At 38.6% G+C, this 19,148-nt stretch overlaps 1 protein-coding gene across 3 annotated transcripts in view; it reads right to left on the bottom strand.

The window, feature by feature from the left end:
* AADAC (arylacetamide deacetylase) overlaps positions 1 to 19,148 on the bottom strand; it is an 84,586-nt gene that overhangs the window by 46,254 nt on the left and 19,184 nt on the right. Inside the window, exon 1 of one of the 3 annotated variants that reach the window (XM_085302850.1) lies at positions 7,507 to 7,564. The exons of the other annotated variants lie outside the window; for them this stretch is intronic. The gene's annotated coding sequence lies outside the window, so the exon portion shown is untranslated. Of the gene's footprint in view, positions 1 to 7,506; positions 7,565 to 19,148 lie in introns of those variants that run through there. 3 annotated transcript variants of the gene reach the window in all.

Genomic DNA, 19,148 nt, shown 5'->3' with positions numbered 1-19,148 from the left:
AATCAAAGAATTTTGTTATTTTTTACCAGCTGGCAGAATGGAAGTATGTGCTTGAGGGAGTGAGAAAAGCAGCAGTGCTTCTTACAAGATCTGGCCTGGTCTTCAGCTGGTACAAGCTAGTTTAACAGTGGCTTTATAATTTAACATAAATGTAATTTAATGTGAATATAATTTAACATAAATGTAACTAACTACTGCAGAATATATATGTATTATTCTGATGCACAGACATATGGACAAATCAATACTGAATGAGATCTTGAATACTTAACATCTAAAGAAAAGCTCACAGCCTCAGTAGCAGACGTCAAACAAATCTACAACATTTTTAGCTTTTGCAGATAAGCTTTCACATTTCACTTCTATTGCCTTGCTTATCTACACAGGATCTTTGTGCCCTGATAGAGAGACCTGGCTTGAATCCCCAGCAACACTCCATCAGCATTCCTGGGTTACGCACAGAGAAATTGTTTTCAGTTAGAATGCTGGGAACAATTTCAGTAGTGGATACCAAAGAAAACTTGATGCACAAGGTTTTGGATGAAATAGCCCATCAAGCATTAAGATATTTCTATTCAACAGGAAAAAAAAACACAAATCCCTCCACCACTAACATTCTGGTTGTCTGTTCCTTAAAACACACATCTTGCATAGTCGTTTCAGAGCTGCAAGTACTCAGTGCACACAGTATCAGGCAAGTATAGCCTTAGCTGTCTCTTGAAACTTTGGTAATCAACTCAACACAAGCAAGGCCAGTTACAAACATATTTTACTATCAATTTATCTTCAGGTGACCAGCACTAGATACAAAACAGCAGTGTATTATCATTGACACAACAGCATAGACTGACTTCCAGCAATTTTATAGGACTGAAGGCAGTAGAGCACTAAGTCTTGGCTTCTGGTTAGTGAAAATGATATTTTGTCTACTTAGCAATTTTTCACAATGAAAATCACAATATAAGGTTTAATGCATATACTATGTTTCTCTACCAATGTCTCAGATGGGTGTTTTTGAACCTAGTGAATGATCTTTTAGCCCAGCTAGCCCTTTTCATGAAAAACCTCAATGCTTTTATCCAAAAACATTCTTATGACATAGCTTGTTTTTAATCTATAACTGACTATATTTCTTCAGTCACATCTGGACATTTCCACAACTGCACCTTTCGAAATTCATTCCCAGCTGTAACTGTTTGGAACCCAGTATTGCAACGCCTCAGTCACATCAGGGCATGCAGGTTTGTGCTTAACATCCTTGCTGCTTAACAGTCGCTGTCATTAAATGGATGCGCATTGGTACAGCGGATTGCACAATTGACCTGTGTAGACAAATCCTTAATTATATGACTCTCTTGCTTGATTTTGTGCTTATCTCAGTCTTAATTTCTTAATTTCACACATTTCATAGTTGATTTACTTAGTTTCACACATTTCGTAGTTGATACCTAAGTGTTGAAGAGTTTATTTACAGGCTACAGATACCTTCTGTATGATATATTTAAAGGAAATTTCATACAGGTGCTACTAATGGCACCTGGATTGTTCTGTAATGTCACGCTAAAAGGGGCCTAAGAAAGAAGCAAATTATCAGCATTTAGAATCCACGTGACCAAACCCTTTAAAGCATCAAGGAAAAGAGATATCTAAGCCAAACCATGTAAGTTAGGAAAGGAAGAGGAGAAGGCTATTTACTTCCTCCAACTCAGCTCTCCTGGCATTCAGTTTGGCCCAATGTATGGCTTTTGTCAACACCAAATTCTAATATTCAAAGTTTGTTACAGTCTCCTAACTTTGAATCACAAGCCACTTTCATAGATCAATAAATTCAGAAGTTTTGAACTCAAAGGACGTGTGTGTAAAATAGATACTTTGATCTCTGTTTACAAACAGTACCTGTTTTGAAATGGATTCATGTTTGTTCAATTTATGTAATGAATCTTGCATATTAAATGTAAGTGCTGACTGCTGTGTGTGGGGCAGAGAACACAGGCACTGCAACTCAGACTGGAGAGTAACACAGTAAGTACAGTAGAGAACAGTGTTAGATGCCTAAGAAATGAGAGAAGTCTTAAACTTCTCAGTGCAATGGTTTAACAAGTTTAAAATTATGTAAGGCTCAGCATTCCTGAATTCCCTGATGACTACTGTATTGCTTCTGTGCAGCATTTCAGTTTTAATACAAAACCACAGGTCGTATTAATAGTGAATAGAAAAAGAACAATGAAGAACAGTATGTTCATCCAGAAAGGCAGTGAAAATTTCCACATTTGTTTGTTGAGTCAATTCAGAAAGGAAATGAAGCTAAAATATTCTCTCTGCATAGGCATTCCACAGTTCTGGTCAGAGCTATTGAACACATTATTCAAAGGAATAGACTTCCGAAACTCAGTGCAGAAAGCGTCACACTTGTATGTCTGGCTTAGGATGCTATTACGATAGTCACACAAGAAATCAGCCATTTGCACATTCAAACAGTTCCTTACCAACTCTTCTTCAACCTATCTGAACTCTGCATGSTAACCACATGCTCACCTCCTCAAGCAATCCAAAGCTTAAGACAGTAAGGTTTCAAAACAAAGCTGAATCTGATTTTACGGAATGTGCTAAATAATTTGTCATTTATTTTTTGAGAAAAGAGTCATGATATCCAGCAGTTCCAACCAGCTGGTTAAACATTTCATCCATCTTTATGTACTGCATACAAAACAAAGAAACCAAACTGCAGAAAGGCTAAACTTAACTGGATCAAAACCAATATATCTGCATGACATCTTTAGATGCACACTGCGGAGGAAGAATTTTTTAGGAGAAAAACTAGTACCATTCCCAAAGAGAGTTCAATTCTCACTTGAAGCCTGCTCCTTTTTTTACTGCCAAATTTTCACACTCTATGACAAGACTTATTTCACCTTTTTATAACTTTATTGCTAACAACTACTGTATGATTTTCAATATTAGTGACTTGAAACTTGTTTAAAAATCCCCATTTATGATTTAATAAAAGTTTCTCACGCAGACTGCCACTTTTAGGCTTGCATGACAACCCGTCTGTAATTTAAAGCTGCATTATGCATTCAGTAATAGTCCATAGGGACCTGGCCTGCTGAATTCCTACCCCAACAACACAGTTTACTTTGAAGTTTTCAAACACAGACCTAGGTCCACGTGAACCTGTTTAGCTAAGCCAACAAACCATGCTACTTCAGCCTTACTGTTATGGAACTGTCTATTGTATACAGTGATTTATTAGAAAAATATAGAAGTAACTTTATATTTTTTTCACACATCAGTTATTCATTAGTCTGATTGAAGCATATGAAGCAAACACTTGAAGGAGGCAGCTTCTTGCTCACATTTCCCTTTGCTTAATTTCTTGGACCAATAAATCAACATCACTTTTTTGAAATACTCTGCAAAATTATTTGCTACTTTGTCCAAAACAAAGCACATAACCTGGGCTGTATCAGTGATTTCAGAATTATCCTGCTGTGTCCATAACAAAAACAAATGTAATAGAGTTCTGCAGTGCCCAACATGCCCAGGCCAAATACTTGTTCTTTAAATTCTGGCTCAATGTACACCATTCAGCATAAAAAAATACTGCCTTCACACTCATCTGTGGTAGTTAAGTCATTTTTGTAATGAGTGCATTCAGCAGACAGCCATTTCCCCTTTGTTTGCAACACCACTGCAACTGTTTGAGCTTTTGTGATAATTACAGCTACTGGAACACAACTAGCTTTTTAGTCAACCAACCTCCTTCCCTTGAAGTTGGTTAGGCTGTTTACAAGAACGAAAACTCAGCAAATGATGCTGTTTGCTGACTGCTTGAGCATCGCGTCTTCACCTCGAGCCTGCTCAGAGTCATGCTGTTTTCATAAGTGGTATTTCCATCGTATGGCTGTTAAGATGCAATAGATTTGAAGCACAGAGAATTATGCTTTATAGGTGTTGCTGTTATTCTGTTTTTGTCCACAAAGCAACTGAAAATAACATARGAGCAGGTCAAACAAACAAAACAGCAACAAAATCCCCAAAACTTTAAGAACACATCTACTGCCAACAGTAAATGCGAAGAATACCCTGCACTGATATTTCTGTTTGTATTGCTCTCCAGAACATTCCTGCAGTTATTTTTATCGTAGCAAAGAATTTAATTACAAGCCATTTTTGCTAYGTGGTTCTAGCAGCCAAACAGGAAACAATACCCATAGCAGCTTCCACAGTCAGAGGAGCTGGCTAATTAGGAGAAAATGGTGTGCAACAGAACAGATTTTACACTTAAGACAACCTAACAAAGCCCATAAGAAACACTGCAAGTGAGGGCAGACTCAAACAAGGAGGTTAAGGCCTTGAAAAAAGAAGTTTTCAGTTATGTCAAACTGCAGCAAGAGGGACAAAAAGAGGAGAGCATGAGCAGTCTGCCTCTGAATTGCTGCCAGACTTGCTAAGGACACTCCACTTCCTCATAACTCGAGAGAAACCTTTTCAGTCCATCAGGAGACCAGTGTGCAATGACAGTATGTGTAGAGCCCACTTTATTCTAAAGCGGTCTCCGTAACACTCTATTCTGCTTCTGTCCATATTGCTTTTGCTACTCAGGCTGCTATGCACGTGCTCCAAGAGAGCAGAAGCACACCACAGGACCTGCCGCCTGCCAAAGCGTGGCTATGAGACCACCATCTCAATCCTAGCCTGGAAATACAAATTCCTAGTGAAGCAACACAATGGTGTCCAGCATATAAAACAGTGCTATCAGAATGCAAACAAACTGGAGGCCTGGCTCCATTAYGCTTACAGATCAGTGAGAAAAACAYAGCTTTCAGAATTCGATCTGAAACATCCTGAAGGAGACTGTCAGGGTGAAGAGCTTGTACTCTGCCCAAGCTCACACAAAGCATYCCCTTGGGACTGCTACTGAGACCGTTCGTTGCAGAGCCCTACCCTTCACTGGGACTCCAGGACAGTACCGCTGATGGGTTTCAAACACACATGTATTTTAAAAATTATGCTGGTCAAAGGRGATTTTTAGGAGTGGTTCACATTGCTTGTCAAAGTGCATGACAAGCTACAGGAAGAGAGCAGAGCTTTTCCAAAAGTTTTCTCTCTGTGGGAAATACAATCCCTTGTTGGCCCCTCACACCGAGAAAGAGAGGCAGGCTGGAATCCACCTCTGTCCGCTCTGGTCCAGTTCCTTCAGAACGCTTAAATGCAGGCTCTTTGGCGTCTGCCAGAGAGGACTTTCATGTCCTTGCCATACCTGGCAAGACCGCCTACCCATTCCAAACCATCCAGCTCCTGGACATGCTACAGAAACATCCTGAGTGACAGCTCCAGGCAAACACTGAAGAAACACCTCATGATTCCCACATGCTAAAAAAAAAAAAAAGAAAAAAAAAAAACTTCTAAAACAGAGGTAAGTAGACTGTATTTAAAAAAGAAAGCACATCCAGAAAGTCAGGAACCTGCCTACACCACAGCTGCTTTGCAGACACTAACTAACAAGCGCTACTATTGAAACAGTTCAGCATACAAAATAAAACGGCTGATAGGCGTCTGTGGCATTCAGGCAGAATCCTAGCAATCACACTTCTGTGGAATTCCCAAATGTTACAAAAATTTAGGCCCAAAAGCTCATGGACGTATCTGGGTCTTTGGCCACTGCCTTTGATCTTAAGCTAAAGRCGCAGTTACACTGCATCTCTTTGGTGTGCCTAAAGCAAGCACCATGCTTTGATCAATGGTCTTGATTTTGCAGACACAAAATTTACTCGCAGAGCAGGGTGTGCCAGGCAGTTCTGAGACAGAATGTTTCCTCAGAGTCAAACACAGTCCGTTTCTCAGCACCTAATAACCAAAAACATCTTCTAGATGTTTTTTACCTTGCACCACTCCAATATTTTCCAGCTGCTGAAAGTTTTCCTGAGGATACTATGCCTCTTAGAACTACATACAGATATATTTTATTGTTTTTTTTTAATAGAATCAAATTGTAAAGATTACTGCACACTCATTCTGTTACTCTCAATATCAAGATAAGCAAGCAGCCTTTGATCAGTTGCACTGCAAGACCTTCAGGGCAGGCACTAGCTCCAGATAGTTACACAATTCCTGTTACAGACCTGCCCTGCAGGAGAAAACCACTGWGCAGAGCTGGCCGAGGCAGAACTTTACAAGGCTCCACCAGCTGACTGTAGCTGATAACATTTGCTAGATACGTTTACTTCACCTATACCCTCAATCATATCCAGATACTTTCAATCTCTCAAAAAAGGGAATGCTTACATAAACAACTGAACTGGAAAGAAAAATAAAGACTGCTGGCAGCAACAACAAACACAGCTGTCTCAGAAGTGCCTGGATTTGCAAATTAGGTCTTCTAAATGCCTAATTCTGAATTCTTAAAAACTGTGTCTTCATTGGATCAGAATTTGATCCCTCATTCTTACTTCTTATGGCCTAAAAATTAAATCCAGCTTATAAAAAAACAAGCATTTTCTCTATATACATTCCTAGAGGAATCGTCTATAGAAATAGAAGAGGAAACAGTATGACACTCTTTGTTTGTTATAGAAGACTTGAACTAAAATTATGACAGGAAAGCRAAAAGCTAACATTAGCAAAGATCATCCATAAAAGAATGCCTGATGGAGCAGGGATTCAGCTTAAGGTAAAGTGAAATGAAGGTTCAGTAATAAGCAAACACAAGTTCCACGTTGTTATATTGCTTATACTGCTTTCCAAATCATGTTCATTTAAAAGATGTGATCCATATGGTTTCTGTGGTTTCTGTAAAATGTTTCTTACTCTTTGTGTCATAGAAATGGGTGAGAACAAGAACAGCACATCTCTAAGGTCAGAGCAACTTGTGTGGGAATGACTGCAATCCCACTTTGCCTTCGAGGCAACCTGAGCTCCATGAGGCTTGGCACAAAGGCTAGGCAAATGGATTATTACCATTCTCCAGCGGTTTTAATACGTGAGAGGAAAGAGTTTTTTCTTGGGTTGAGCAAGTAGTTACACTCAAATCAAAATACTTTCTTTTAAACCAAGCAATTTTTAAATCACTTTTCAGTGAAAAAGTCAAAAAGTGACATTAATTTGGGAAATGTTTGTCTCACCAAATCACACACACAAAAAACTTTTGGTTAAAAAAATAGCATCATGCTGAAATGTTGGCCGTAGATTCCTCCTGCGAAAGATCAAGCAAGGATTTCATCTGCTGTGAAATTAAATCTCCATTTTAAGGCTTATCAATATGCATAATGCTCAGAAAAAGYGCTCTGTCTTCTTGACAGGAGTTAAACCAATGTAGCAATATGTAGGAATAACACTTGCTGCTACCGCATTAGCCACAAGATTTTCTCTTCTCCTTGGACATCCAAGATAAAGTTAGTTACAAGTTTGGATGACAGAAATTCAGGAACATCAGTTCCTAGAAAACATCACTAAATGCACACTATAATACGTGTTCTCAGCAACAGGTTTTGCAAAAGCACCCACCTCGTTCCTCTACCAGTGTGAAGCGAGTTGTAGAAGTCTCAGCCCTTTTCAAAAGGCTCGATAACTKTGGGTTTATGCGTCTGGAAGATGATGGTCAAACCTTCCCTTGTGAAGGCAAACATTGGTAGTTTCACTCTTCAAAGAAGCAATTAAACCCTTTATAAGTCAACATAATTTTATTACCACCGAGTGAGGGCTGGTGTCTTACAAGCTTCAAGAATATCAAAGTAAGCAAAACTCAAACTTCTTCTGGCTTTCACAAGTTCACATGTAATTTATCTAAATGTAGAAACAGACAAACAGATTGTTATTAGACCTGTTTGCCCTGTCCAAACCCCTTCCCCTTCTTGTTCCCACAATCATTTAACCTCATTTCTCAGCTAGCATTTGTATACATTTAACATTTTAGAGTCTAAATAACTCTCTTCAGTTTTTCTTTAAACTAACAGCTGTCCCCTTTCCTAGGGTCTAACCACGACCTGCAAAAAGACTCCTCATAGGAGCAGCCTGTAGAGTAAGGGTTCCTCCCCTGCAAAAAAAGAGTTTCTGCCATAAGTATAATTCAACAGTCGTTTCCGATCTACAGGATGCACCCAGCCCACAAGAACAAGGGGCCTGAAGCCTTCTGGATACTGCACTGGGGAACACAAGCAGCTTAAGTCMCAACTGTGAGGTTTACACCTGTACCAGGTGACTACCCACTCAGTTTTATCTGTACAGAGACAGCAGGTGCCATGTAGCCATCAGAATAAGCATTAAACATTTGAGAGCACTGCAGGTACGTTCAGAGCCACGGTCCAAGGCCATAGCCACACAAAGGAACAGTAATAGAAAAAGTCAGCCTCAAGAAAAAACGTTCTAGTTGCTGCTCCATTCACTTTTCCGCAAGAGGCATTTTTTCCCCTCTCTCTCTTCCATGTTTAAAAATCAGCAACAAAAGCCCAGTGATTTTCCTGGCAAAATATTGGTCTCAATCCCTTGCCAGTTCACAGCTCAACAAGGAACCCCAATTTTCAAGCCAGTGCAAGCAAGCACAACAAGGTCAGAGCCCCTGAAAGAGTTCCAGCAAGAGAACTGTCATCTCCTCACTGCTGGCACTCCACGGTTAAAGTTCACCTGCAAAGGTGGCTGCTTTCTCAGGGCAGTTAGAAAGTAYGCAATGAGCTCGCCAAGGGCTTGAGACAGAGGCAAGCTTCACCACATTGTCTCTCGAGGCCTTGCTCTTTGACCATGGGCATGCTGCAGAGAAAGCCTGCAGCACACACCTTCTGAACTGGGACTCAAAACCTTCAACAGTTCAGGATGGAAGAAAAAGTCCCAGATGCTTGATACAACTCTGGGGGCAATGCAAGAACCAAATTAGAATATTCTTTTAATAAATACCAAGGATGAATGTGGCATAGAAACTTCCAGGTTAGTCCAATAAGCATGATCTTTCTCTCACAACTGTCAAACAGACTTTCAGTGAAGTCACTTTGGACTCAACATTGTAAACAAAAACAGAGCATAGCCAAAGGTTATCTGTTAAAYACATAGTAGTTGACATGAGCCAAAAGTGTGTGAATTTATATTTAAGCACTTCCAGACACTGACTCTCTGATCTTGGCTAATCTCCTCAACTTCAGAAAATTTTTTTCCAATGATTTTCATTTTGCAGGATTTGGAAATGAGTTGAGTCTTTTTCTAAAAAAACACTCAGGTTGTTCTCTTTTTTTTTTCTTTCAATATTAGGAAACAAAGTATTTTCAAGAAAAAGAAAGATTGTTTCACTTCAAATGTTGTTTCACTTCAAAACTGATGATTTTGGCCAGATATAGTCATGAGTTATTCCATCTACTCTCTGTTTGCAATATGTGAAGTGAGTAACTGCCACCTTCCTTGGGTATTTTAATGGGAATGGTCTCTGGAGGGGGGGGGAGAAGCTAAGTGTTACTTATCAAATGATGCTGCAAAGTACAGCACAGCTGAGCACCAYCCTGTGCTCAAATGCAAATGAAAGTATAGAAAAGGAAGAGTAAAGAAATGCTGCTTTTAAAACTACGTACTCACTGTTCCTAGCATGTAATTAGTATTTCTACTCTAGAGAAACTGTTACAAAAGAAGAAAAAAATTGCAAAAAAATGCACTCAAATTAAGATGAAAATCATCTGTAACTAATTGTAATGTTTACTTAAAGTCAATCTGGTATTTACAGATTTGTTTTTTTTTAAGTGCTTTGAATATAAACAAGCCTTTATAAATACACTGGAAAGTATTTAAACTTCAGCCAGGGATAAATGTTTCATTTCATAAATTAACATTGGCTTTCGGTCAACAGTTTAATAGTTCAGCATGACAAAGAAGCATCATATAGACCTTTTTGCTGAAGACTAGTTTATGGCAACAGGTTTCCAGTTTGTAACTCTTATACAAGCTAATGTTATTCCATGTTACAGAAAGCTCAGCTTAATTTGGAAATAAAATTTGTTTGCTTGTATTACCAAGTATCACTCAGTCCTAAGACAGCACTGAGGGGAGAAAGCAGCATTTTCTGTCTTCTCTTCATACAAAGAAAAATGCTGGAAAATATGAACATTAGAGGAGAATGTTGTTGTAGAAATAAGAGAAATATTACTCAGGTTTCTGAACAGAGCTGTACAACATGTGGTTTAAGAACTGCTGAAAGAATTAACAGCACATTCCTTTTAGTTTGATTCAATGGTCTTCTTCACATAAAAATTTCACTATTAAACCACTGTTGTGGAAAGAGAACATATTTACTAGCTTTTAAGAGAAAATTACTAGCTTTTAATAGAAAGCATTTAGCCGATGTTCAGTCAACTGTAGTTACTCAACACGTTAAAATCATTATTAGTCTAACTACTTACAGTTAATAGCTTCAGTCATTCAAAAAACAGAGTTATTGCTGGCTCCCTGAGCTAAGCAAAAAAAAAGAGAATTTATATAGGGGAAATACATTCTACCTGCAGATATCACGTTATGGTCTATTCAAAAGGCCATTTCTGATCTCCTTCCTTTGCTTGGGGAAAAAAAAATGCAAACTTTGTACTAGTTGTGTCCATGATGTGCTGTTTCCTGGGGCTCCCTCATGCAGTGAGCTCCCAGACTGGGTGAAGCCATGGCCCCCTCCTCTTGTGGAGACACCCCACAACTGTGGCATGTCGGGATCTGCCAGCAGAGCTCGGGGCAGTCAGACACACAGTCAGCTGGAGGCGAGTCGCTGAGACCCCTCAGTTAAAAGGAAACTCAGTCCCCTGAATGATTTCAAGGCTTAAACTCTGCCAAGGTCAACTACATAATGCTACTTTCTGTTCCAATGCAAACCCAAATACATTAAGTTAAACGATAGTTCATGCCCCATAGACCACTTGTACTTTAGTTCACTTTAAGGAAGCCTACGCTATAGAGAGAATACGAAAAGAAGTCCGCATATATCTCATGCAAAGGCCTCCTCACACCAACACCAGTAAGTGCCTTTTCTTACTCAAGGAAGAGGAAAAAATATACATACACACACACACACACATATATATATATATATAAATAAATTCTCTTTCAGTGGTGGCATCATCACCAGACTAGCCAGAGCATAAGCAAATCCAATACTATATATACTTTGCAGTAGTTCAGCAATACAAGCCATAAACTAGGATTAATAAAAGTCACTAGCTGGTAGCTTAGTGCTGTAAAAAAATCATGTAAAAATTGTAGTTCCATGATCTATAATTTTCATCTTCTATTTTCATTTTGTGTATTTCACATTTCATTACAATGCCAAAGATAATAAAAAAAATAGGTAAAAGGAATCAGTAATTAAAAGCTGTTTATCCTTCATGAAAGGGAATTAGGGAGGGGAAATGAACAATAGTAAAGTACTATTCATTTGGAACTAAAATAGTAACTTCATTTCTATGCCTACTGCTATTAAGTTTACTGTGCACTGACACAGGAACAGGATAAAGTCTAGTTTATATTTCTTTTCTTACCCAAACTTTAAAGTCTTTCTTATGCTCATAAAAAAGAGTTACTCGGCATTTGATAAACAGACACTTGTGTTTTCTGCTGACATTAGGACATTGTTATGCCGTTGTGGTCAAATGCTTTGATAAGCTAACAGATGCTCTGGGGACGAGGAAAAAGACACCTACGCATGCAGCATGCATATCTGAACAACCATACCGAACTGTTAAACATTTAGAATTTCACTGTAGTTTGAACGCTTTTGAAGCAAACTCTTGCGAGTGTGACTCATCCCTACACTCAGATATTAACTTATCTTAAAATCTTTGTTTCTCAAGGCTAAGAAATATGCACTATTACACATGGCACCAACACAAAAAACAACAGCTTTAGAAAGTTAGTAAATTTTTAAATTGAGACTCTTTGCAAGTATTTGTAAGTTTTTAAATGATACTTTGATCTATGATGCAGTTATATATTCAGTTTCCTCCATCACAGAAGTACAATATGGCAAACTTGCAGATTTTAACGTTCAAATCCAGCAAACGTACCATCTTCCTGTCATTTTCTGTTTATTGATATTCCATTCCTCCTGGCCACTCAACTATGAGAGAAGCTCTACAGTTCACTGATCTTCTTCCAGTTCGCCACTGGCCTGCATAACAGCAAAGCAGTAAGTGGCTTGGCTGAAGAGTGCTGTTTCACTGAAGGAAAGGCAGGAAGGCCTCTGAACATGCCAGACCTTGGGAAAGAATAAGTTTGAATGCAGACAGGAGGGAGCCAAGCTCAGTAACATCAATTTCAGCATTTCTAGGAAAGTTAATACAGCAACTGAGCAAGTACGGTATTCTGCTGCTACTGCACTTTGTTTTGTTCTGCTTCCATTTCTATTCTTGAATGCATGATCTTGCCTAACACAGCTCTTCATTCACCCTCTACCATCTTCAAGAATGTAAGCAAACCTCAGTCCCTTCCCTCCTTTGTCAAAAAGCATCTGCACTCCACTGAAAGATGCACATAGGATGGAGGAACCCCTTCACTCTCTTCTGCAAGGCTTCCTGTTCTGGATCCCTCACCTTTGCCCATCTGCTCCTCAACCTGACACTCCACCTTGTCTTTATATCCCCAGTTCTCCCCTTCCTCACTCCATTAGAGATCCAGACTCTAGGACTAAGTATTATTAGCACTGGGGACTCTTAGTAAATATGTAACATATTAAATGGAGAAAAAATACTGAATATACATTCAGCAACTTTATTCATCATGCTGCTTATAAATCATAGAGAGATGCCTTCAATCCCAAATAGGCAGTTTGGCAGTTTGTTTTAAGAGTTAGCTTAGTAAATATCATTTAGCTACTAACATACTAGCTGAATGACTATTAAAATTTTTGCAGTAAAGAAGTGAAAACATGTAACAATCTGCTCAGATTCACACTATTARGTACATTCAGTTTTTTTAAAGTCATTTTTTCTTAGTGCAATAAAAAAGGAAGTCATGCCTTTACTTTGTTTTTGAAATGTATTCAATCAAATACTCAGTAAGACAGATTTTTAGACTTATTATGAGACTCATAGTGCACCATCATTTAATGTCTGAATTCAAGCCAAGGAATAAACAGAAAAGAACATTTATTTTACTGATTGTCAGGTTGCTTCCAAACTCGATATTCCATATGCCTAATAGAAAACTAACAAATAAAAAACAGATTTTATGGGGCTGGAAGTACAGAACCCAGAGGCTCAGCACCTCCCTGCTAGCCAGAGCACTGCAGGCTGCCCCAGGAGTCTCCACTCCCATCCTTGGAAAAGCCACAGAGCACCCCTAAAGGAACCAMACCTGCAGCAATGTCATCCAGCAGCTGCAGCAGGAGCCACAGGTCAGCACAGCTGCCCCATGCTGCCCAGGATGTCCTGCAGTTTTGGTATTGAGAAGCTAGGATAATATTTACCTATTTCACTAACACAGCATAAGGCCTTTGGATGAACAGGTATATCATTGCACATGGCATGTTCCCCTGCTTCTTCTTTAAGAGAGACTGGAATTTGCATGAAAGATTATGCCAGCAGCAATAAGGAGAAAAGAAATGGGAGCAAGGTGTAAGGCAAATTAATGTATTATATTTTGGCCTATATGAAAATTTATTGTGGATTTTAGTAGAGCAGTTGGATACTCTGAAAGAGATTTTTATTGGAAAAAAAACCTACATTTTGAAACAGCTTGCAATATYCATTCTTGTAGAGTATATTATATTTACTAATGGAAAGGTCATTCAAATCACTGCACCATTCTGACGCAAACTAACAAAAAGGTACAGTCATGTCTGAATTATACAGCACATTTCCAACACAAATGAAACACAGTAACAGTCACTTAGGAAACCAGTAAGAAAATACTCTGTATACCACCAGGCTGTTGTTGTTTTATGCATAAGCTAATACAAAAGTCTACTCAGATGCTGTGGCAGATAGATTAATCTACAACTGTTTAAAACTTAAGCATGYTCTGAAGGTTACAATTTGCATAGCAAGAAAAGCAAACTGAGCTCAGCCTCCGCAACAGAGCAACACTGACTTCAGAGGCAGCAACTCCTGCAACTGCTGCTGCTAGACCTTAGATACAGGTGTTGTTCAAGCTGCGCACCCAGCATTACACAGCTGTGTTGCCTTCTGCACAGCTGGGCACTGTATGWTTTGTACAATAAGCGGTCAGAGCAAAAGATGTGAGGAAGGGTGTCTAGAATAGCTATGGGGAGTCCCAACAAACTCACTGCACTCTCCCCCATAAACAGGTTTTCTGTTCCATTTAGCACTCCTGAAAGTTTCCAGACCTCATTCACTCTTTGTTAAATGAAGGATCAGCAAACTGTTCCAGAAACTTTAGTATAATGGTGCTATCGCTTCCTCTCTATCCCCTTAACCCTGATGAATATCCATGGAAGTCATCACTAATGAAGCCAGTTCACACAGAAAAAGACTAAAGCTAATAGACTGCTGTTGCAGAAAAAATTGTGATTTCAAAGCTATTTTAGACAAAGTAAAAGCAACCATCAAAAAAGTATTCTACAGGTAAATAGAATGGTGTATCAGACTGGACTTCAGACCCACAGAAGTGGAGTGAAATTCAGCCAAGTGATCAAGATCGAATTCTTAGGAATTTCTGGGTCATTAAATCTAGATCTGTTCATTTGCCAATAAAACTGCAGCCCAGAGCCATCCCATTGAAACAAAACTCAATGTTCTAGGAGTATCTTCAGTCATGTAATTCAGTCAGGTTCCTTTTAATCAAGGATGAATTTAGTAGCATTCGGTCTTCTCCATCCTGTTGCTACCTGTCTTCGAGTCTGAAAACTATTTTATTGAATGGAGCACAGAACAGGATTAGGCCTTGATTCAGCAGAGGGTATGAATCTATCTTATCTTTAAGTAGTCCCAGGAGATGTGTGCTTCACTTGTAAGCATRTTTTATGATTCTTGGTAATGAACTGCCAACACATCTTTCTTTAACCATTGCACTATACATACAGCTTATATAAGTTGACAGATTTATATTGCACTTTGGACTCCTGTTTTTTTACTTAAGACACTGGCTAATTATAAATTGCTATTGTCAAACAATTAAAGATGGTATTGGCTGTTAAACAATTATCCTATTCCTATTCACAATGATACATTGCATCATTAAAAATAGTCATATAAATATCTAGCCATGATATCTGACATCACAAGAAGTGTGCCTACATCATTTTCTTAATCTTACAGCATGATGAAATACAACATTACTCAGGACATGAGAAGAATCATGCTTTTTTAATTTCTTTCATTTTAGTCAACTGATTTTAACAGCTCTTGGAGACAGCAGTGACTATTTACTGCCCAATAGGTGCTGAATGCCTCCTGGTGGTGAAGTACTCTCAGTTCACACTGACTTCATTAATAGGTAATAGTTTCTAAAAACTCATTCTTCTAAGTTTAGGACTTTCAGTTCCAACCCAAACTATACAGAAGACAACAGAAATACTCCACCTAATTTTGACAAAATGTTCAGCCTAGGAATCTATTTTGGCAAAAAAACAAAGGTGGTGGCTCATCTAAGAAAAATCACAGGCTTGAATTCATGTCATGCCTGGTATGCTCCACTCCCATTAAACTACATGGAATTCAGTGCCAYCTCATGAGGTTTTGATGTGTTGTCTCCAACTGTACTAGCCACTGGGAACACAGAGACTTGGGGGATGTGTGCTAAGAGACAACAGAGTTCTAACAACAAAAAAGGCAGTCTGTTCGGAAAAAAAAATACTTCTTTCAAAGGAATGCAGACTGTTCCATTAAATTCATAAGGTATGTGATTTCTCAATTTGCAAAATATTTGAAAATACGTGTATATTTAACCACATAGTTCACACACAGCAACAACAGACAAAAGCAAAACAAAGCTGCTGATGAGTTCGTATGTTCAAGGGAAAACAGGGGAAGCTTTCCAAATTCAAATTCAAAGCTCAGTAATGTTTTGTTCACACTAAAGAACCACCTTTTTGCATCTTACAAACATAAATACTTACGTAAGTTACTGATTCAAGGCAAAGTAACTGGTAGGTTATGAGACGATACAATTACAATTTGTCATATAGGATCTACAAACATAACAATAAGGGTGGTTAAATGCCTTACTTAAAGGCATCTCGCTGTGATTTTGGAGATGTGTAAGTATAGAAGTTTCTACATGTTCTCAGCATCACTCAGAAGATTCCCGCATGCACAGTAAAAAGGCTCACTCTAATACAACTCTGTTCTAGATCAAGTGAAAAAAAATCTTAGTATCAAGGGAGAAATCACAAATCCCTTAGACCAATCAAAGCTGGTTGAAAGAATTTCTGATCTACATGGTTGTGTTATAATTTGAGTAGCTAGATATTCTATGAATAAAATTTGCATTAAAACTACATATTGGCATTTAGGCTTGAACAGAATGACTGGGATCCTGACAACATAGCAGTAAGCCATCTAAAAAGTACCTTAAATGTAAATTCTCCAACTTCAAGGCCAATTTTAAAGCTGAGGTGAAAAACAGAATACTTACAAGGCCTAGAGGCTTAATTAATTAGTCACATTGATTGACTTGCATTTTTTCTTTGTTTAGAAGCTAATTTGTTAACATTATATAAAGCTAYCTCTGCTCCTTCAACTGTTTGGCTCCTCTTTTTTTATTATAGCAGCCACAGCCCTGCATTGATGTAAAGTAGACAGTTTCACTGGCTACCAGGAGGGCCTTTCTGTGGAATAGATACAGGTGAAAGAGGTACACCCAGCAGGAAGGCAACAGTGAATTACTCCCCCTCTGCAGAACCCAAGTACAATAACTATCCTCCTCTGTCTGTCAAGTCTAATAAAAGCAATGAATGAGGACCACATCAACCCAAGAAACCCAAACTGYTGGGTAATGTATGGACCACATCTTCCAACCGTTCAGATTCCAGACTACAAGGACTCACTGGAAGTCTTACCAGCTGCCATAAGCCAGCATCTCTGCAGTTCACAGCAGGCAGAAAAAAAATCACATATTTACGCAACTCTTCCCCATCAATGCCAGATTATAGAAGAAAGGAAGTACCTTAATAGTAAATTAAAGGATAATACGCAACTAGCAAGAGTGCAGGATGTTTCACTTACAAAGCAGTGCCCAAATATGTATGCAGACATCTTGTGACTACTACCAAATCTTTCTTTGATTTTTCAAAATAAGAATTATCCACTGTTCATATGAACATTTTATTATAGCTGTTCTTTATATTCTCCTGAAGATGACTTGCCCTGGCAATGAAAAACCAGCAGTCTGTCCATCGTTTCTGTGGAAAGATAAAGGCACTGAAACAACCTGCTGCAATGGACCAGCACACTGTGACCTAAGACAAGAACTTTCCTTCCCTGGCGAAGGTCATCCACATCAGACACCAGCATGATCTCGAGATGGACTTAGACTGACTTGAAGATTTTTCACATGATTATTTATGCACTAAAGCATAGATCTGTGAGATCTGTATTCACKGAATTTAACTGATGTTTTTTCTATCAGTATAGTTACCTCCCCCAYGCCTAAAACCCCCTATAGCTTCATAGAATGCTAGACCTAATCTTATATCATCCTGGTAGCTTATTTACATTGCACACKGCTGAAGTATCCCTTCCCAGAGCACATGAACAACACACTTTGATTTAATTTAAATTTAAAGAAATACTTGTAATAAAACAATTCTATCATCCCAGTGCCTTTAATAACACAAATAACCAGAAAACTTGCCATGTCATCCTGCTGTGTCTGTAAATTCTTAATATCAAGCTATTAATATCAGCTATCAAGAAGCAAAACAATAACATGCTAGATTAAGTATCATCACAGTACTCTACAGAAAGTAATATATAAAGCCTCCAAAAACCAATTCCAATACTGCCTTTAAAATTAGTACAGTTAAAACAACAAACAAAAAAACACCAAACACACTAGCCTATGTTTTAGACAGCGTTGAAAACATCCAGTCTATAAACACCTGTTATATTACTCCAACAAAAGCAGCTGTGTTTCAGTTCATCTGCTGCTTGAGTACATTTGCAGGTTAATAGCTGTGCTTGCAAGGTGGTCTGAAAGGATTAAGATCTCATTTAAAGCACAGGAACTACTGATTATACTTGTCATTGTTCATCACATATTTAATTACCCAGTTTGAGGACATGCTCTACTAAGGAGGATAGCAGATTTTCCTCAAACATGCAAAGCTTTAAACCAGCTTTCCTCTAACTTAGCATGATCCCTCTCTTTCTGCCCGCTATACAGATGAAAGAGAAAGATGTTACAACTTTCCMTAAGACAAGAAAAGATAAATCTGTCTCAAATATGTTATTATCCCCATGCCTGTATTAAATGCACCAAGTAGAAGCTTTTGATGTGTCTGCCAATACTGTGGATGATTTATCAGGCTCCATGTCATTCAAGATGCTTAGAGTTCAAAAGCTGTAGTCAGTGGGAGTCTGACTACTCAATCCCAATGCAGACATCAGTAACAGCCTCTCTCAATAAGAGAAGACGAACTGCCTCCTGATTTCACATCTGAGATACTCAACAGTCTGAAGGGGACACTGTAATAACAAAAGAAAGCCTGAAACAGTGAAAAACAGATCTAAAACACTTCTTTGCTGTGACCTGTCTGAACTAGAATAGGCTGAAAACACAGAGTCAAGTTACAGTGCAACAAGACAACTGAAGTGAAAGAAGCACTCTCCACACTCCCATAGAAAGATCTCCCTCCTAGAGTTAACAGRATTCTACAGGGGGGGCTGAGAATTAGCTATTGGATATGGTGTTTTGTTCAGGTTTGGGGCTTGTTTTGTTTTGGATAGTTTCGTCTGATTTAGAAAGCAGATGATCTAACATGAAAAGCGAGAAGCTGTGTCATTTGCAGATACAGCACTGGAGGAGACAGCACAGTGAACACATCAGACAGYGTCTACTAATGTCAGTAACAGTCTTGTTTCTTTTCATTAGAAGAAACACCACCTGGCCTATGCAAGCTGAAGAGAAGACCTAATTTACTGATACTGCCAAGGCTCCTACAAAAGCAGGAGGTAGGCAGTGTTTGTCAGAGTACAGCTGAGAAAATGAACAGTTCTTGAAACATATGTGAAATGTAA

The sequence above is a fragment of the Rhea americana genome, unplaced genomic scaffold (genome assembly GCF_003343005.1).
Source record: "Rhea americana isolate MKP2758 unplaced genomic scaffold, rheAme1 scaffold_193, whole genome shotgun sequence".
Classification (NCBI taxonomy): Eukaryota; Metazoa; Chordata; class Aves; order Rheiformes; family Rheidae; genus Rhea; species Rhea americana.
The sequence above is the reverse complement of the archived record's forward strand: the minus strand, read 5'-3'. Positions and strand labels throughout refer to the sequence as shown.